Source organism: Loxodonta africana, chromosome 6 (genome assembly GCF_030014295.1).
Source record: "Loxodonta africana isolate mLoxAfr1 chromosome 6, mLoxAfr1.hap2, whole genome shotgun sequence".
NCBI lineage: Eukaryota > Metazoa > Chordata > Mammalia > Proboscidea > Elephantidae > Loxodonta > Loxodonta africana.
In genome coordinates, this window is record NC_087347.1 from 18,808,052 (window position 1) to 18,812,570 (window position 4,519).

The 4,519-nt window shown below is 38.4% G+C and overlaps 1 long non-coding RNA gene across 1 annotated transcript; it reads left to right on the forward strand.

Moving 5' to 3' along the window:
* Window positions 1–836: 836 nt before the first annotated feature.
* On the forward strand, window positions 837–3,725 carry LOC135231522 (uncharacterized). Its single transcript, XR_010322221.1, has 3 exons — window positions 837–892; window positions 2,105–2,195; window positions 3,666–3,725. It is a non-coding gene; the product is annotated as an uncharacterized LOC135231522 (long non-coding RNA).
* Window positions 3,726–4,519: the final 794 nt, after the last annotated feature.

The window sequence follows — 4,519 nt, forward strand, 5'->3', positions numbered from 1 at the left end:
GAACTCTGTTACCTAAAAAATGATTCTCCCCTTTTTCTTTCCCTCTTTGCATATAAACACTGTTAAACAGTAATCTCTACAACTTTGTCTATTCTAGATTCTTCATATTAATAAAATCATACAAATGCACTCTACTTCTATTTATTAAAACCTTACACGGTCTTCCAGGTCCACCTCAATTCCTACCTCCTCGAGAAGCTTTTCTCAGGATTCTAGTCCGCACAAAACTCTCTCAGAATTCCCAGAGTCACTCATTACTGTTGTCATATTTTCTGTATCTTGTCTTCTTAGACTAGATGCTTGTCACTCTCCTTTTATGCATCCCACAGGTTTCTAGCATTGATCTGGCAAGATACTGCGTGCTAATCAAAGCTTGCTTATTTATTAACTCTCCAAACCAAATACCGACCTGAATACCAAAAGACTTCATTAAACCAAGTGCTTTTATGAGCTATGTGTCTTGCACAAGGGAGTTTGACTGACTTCTAATAGACCCTGCAACCCATACAAGTGTGCTGATAGTTTTCAGGAGTTGATCTTCAGGCCAAGTCACCAAAGATTATTTGTAACTTACTTGAATTGAAAACAGTCACTTAAAGCATTGAAAATAATTTTGGAGCTCAATTCCTTTTAGAGCTGACAGCCATTCCATGTATCTTGTCTTAAGGATAATTGGAATCTTGATTTTTGCAGGGAGGACTGCTTTCATTCAGCATGGAGGAGCTTTGCGACATGATGGCTAACACCTCACTGGGCTCCCCATACCATAGATATATTAGAATTATACATTTAATATTCAAGCATGGAGATTTGCCTTGCTTTGCTACAAATTACAGAGAGAAACTGGAAGCCGTCTTGGACTCTTCCATCGACCACCACAATCCTACAGCAAGTAAAGTTTTATATGGTGAAAATGAAAAGTGACAAAATAACCAGAGCTAAGGAGCCTGTTTGGGGTTTTTAAGGGGTTTCCTCAAGGATGGGGACAAAGAGTGAATGAGTTGAGGAGCTGGACATACACAGATTAAACCACTTTAGTAAAAGATTCAGAAATACCAAATGCTTAGGATTGCAAGAAGCAGAACACACAAAGGTGACCCTTAGTACTTTTCAACACTAATCTAGCATTACTGGTGCCAATGAAATACTTCACTCCACTCCAAATTCTATATAGAGTAGTTCTCCAAATGTGCTTGCACTCTGAACTGACCTAATCTGTTGTCATCCATTTGATTTCGATTCATGGCAACCACATGTGTTACAGAACAGAAATGTACCTTGGGTTTTCTTGGCTGAAACCTGTACTGGACAAAATCACTAGGCCTTTGTTGCGTGACACTGCTGGGTGGGTTCAAATTGCCAACCTCAACCTTTAAGTTACTAGTTGAGTAAAAATTGTTTTCACTACCCAGGGACCCTCTCTCTGTCATTAGCCCGTTTGACAACCAATATAACTACATCTTCAAGCCATTTGTAGTATGAATATTTTTTAACATGTTTAACTAAATGGATCAAAGACATGTGAATCCTTGACATAGCTGCTAGACTTTAAATGAACTGAACATCTCAGTTTTTATCCACAAATTGTTGAATTGATCTATATCATCCCACCAATATTGGTGACTTCTGGGGGAGAAGTTGTAGTCATAGCAAGACTGAAAAGGTGGAGATGGTGAGCACAGGGGCATACAGTTGTGCATCCTTCCTTCAAGAAACGTCATGAAGAAGAGCCTGTGACATCCTGAAGGGGAGTTAACTAGAGGCAGATGCAGATAGAATGGAGCATGTTCCAGTAGAAGCTGGAAATCGAGGGCGGAAAGAAGGACAGAATCGAGGTGCTCATAGAGATGGTCCTGAGGAAAAAAGATAGAACCGCTTTAGAAGCATGTGGGGACCTTGCCAGAATATTCTTCTCATTGGATGTAGCTTCAGGTCTTGCCCTGGTAATGTTGGACATCACTAAAAATACTGATAATGATGAGATCAAGTGTGTTTTAGAATGTCACGAGCATCACGTAAATTTGTGTACTGAAATCTTTTAATCTTTTTATTTGGTAATTGAAAAAATATTTCTGGTTAAGTCAATTGATGTTTTGCTTTCTAGTCAGGCAATTCTTCTACCAGTCTTGCACTGAATTTGGGTTCTTTCAGACCACGGATTCAAAGAACCAGCCCTTCACTGGGTTGCCTCTCAGGTAAAGGTTCTATTTTGACTTCTGTTTGTCACTAAAAACAATGATTGCAGGTTTTTTCTTTCTTCCTTTTTTTCCACACTTAAATTGATCAAGTTGGCCAATTTCAGATTGACAAAATTTAAGGTAGAAATATTTTAGATGGAAGTGTGAGAAATCAAAAACAATTCCAATAAGGTATGTAGAACCAAATCTCAGATTTCCAAATCTAACTTAATTAGTAACTGCCAAGAAACACTCTATAGGTTTTAGAGCATGAATAAGAATAAATAAAGTGGGAGCCTCGGTCTTACTTGCTGATATTAGAAGGTCATTTTATCTAATACATTTAACCAGGAATGTACTTTGTGTAAAAATAATTTGTGTTCATTGAAAAATCCTTTTAAGGATCATGGGTGACACCAGAGTTGCAACTAAAGAAAACAAGTTCTCCATTCGTTTTGGATTTTGGTTATTGAAGGTTTGCTAGTTGTATGAAGCAAGACAGATAACCCTTAGTAAACTTTATTCTCATTGTTTTGTGATCCTTTGTTTATATATACTGGATTTGTACAGCAAGATATGATTCCTGACTTGGAGCCTGTATTTTCTCCTATCAAATCCAAAGGTCAAATTCCTTAATGAGGAAAGGAGCTAGGACTTAGTCTATGTCAAGTGTATTAATTAAACCACAATTTTTAAGAGTGATGTCTATGGTGGAGGTACCTATTTTGGGGCAAACACCTACTGTAACCTCACTTCTTCTGGTGTCTATTCCACCAGTGTGGAGAGAAGGCCATCTACATTTTCAGCCCTTTGTTCTTTTGCATATCACTTTTGCTTCTAGGACACAGGAGGAGAAATCTTCCTTTTGATTGGTTCCCTTCTTTAGTCTCTCTCTGTTTGATGTTCTAAACACTCAGGCTAGAACAACTAGAATTGGGTGGGCTCCAGTAGCTCTGGGGCCTGCCTCTCTGCATTGGAGGTACCCTCTCACTTTTACTGCCTCTGTAGTCTCTTCTTTATCAGGCTGGCAGGCTATGCATTCAGTTTTCTTCCTTCCACAGTGGTTACTAGTACAAGTAGGGAGTTGGGAAGGCAAAGGGCAGGGTTTTCCATTTTTTGTTTGAAGCCCTGGGTGGAGTCCAGAAAACAGCAGCCTGTGGTTTCTATAGCCTCCTTGCTAAGGTGGTACATTGAGTTGACCAAAGGTCCAATAAACAAGCACTTTGTTGGCCACTTTCCTTTGTGGTTACTGAATTGTGGACCTCATAAGAGGAAAGGCTGGACCTGCACAGATAGCTAGCTAGATAAATAGATACATTTCCTTCTTAAACTGAAGGGATCCTTCTTTAGCTATTTTAAGTAACTCAGATTCTCAGGGGAAAACAAAACAACTAAATAAATAACACCACACTCTTTCCATAGATGTCTTTCCTACATTCCTCAACCCCAATCTCCAGCACCTAAAATTGTGTCTCATTTTCTTTGCAGTTATTTTCTTCAACAATGTTCTGATTTCTTTGGCCCTAAGTTCAATTACGATTCATTGAATACGGGTGTTTTGTCCACCAATGCATACTATGGTGGCTTCAACGTGACAGGAAGCAAAATCATCTTTCCCAATGGTTCCTTTGATCCTTGGCACCCTCTGGGAATCACAAAGGATATCAGTAAAGATTTGCCTGCTGTCTTCATTAAAGGTAACACATTGTGAATAGTCAAAGACCTATAAATAGTATGAAATATGTCAGCATGTAATAATTTATAAAGGAGGCTAAAGTGTTTCAGTGGTTGAATTCCTGCCTTTATTGTGGGAAAACGGGTTTGAATTCCCTGGCAATACACTTTATGTATAGCCACTACCAGTCTCTCATTAGAGGCTTGTGTGTATTATGATGTACAGGTTTCGACGGAGCTTCCAGATTGAAATGATCTATTTACAGAAATCAGCCAAAGAATGCCCTAGGGACACAAAGGTTTGATCTACAACCAATCACAGAAATGGCACAGAACTAGGAAGTGTTTAGTTCTGTTGTGTAAGAGGTCTCCAAGAGTTTAGGGCAGATTTGACTACAGTATCAGTATCATTAATAAATTGCTTTTGATGTTGTGATTGACAAAAAGCACAAATTACTTCTGAGCAGGTGACAAGTAGATCATTTAGTCTTGACTAGTATTTCAAATTCTGGCTGTCATCTAAAATAGAACACATTAAAAAGTACTAATTAGCAGAGACATCTGATGTGCCTATAAAATTAACCATTTGAATATTATTGTCCTTGTGTTTGTGAGTGTGTGTGTGTTCTTAAATAAGAAGAGTATGTGGTTTCATATAATCAAGTGAT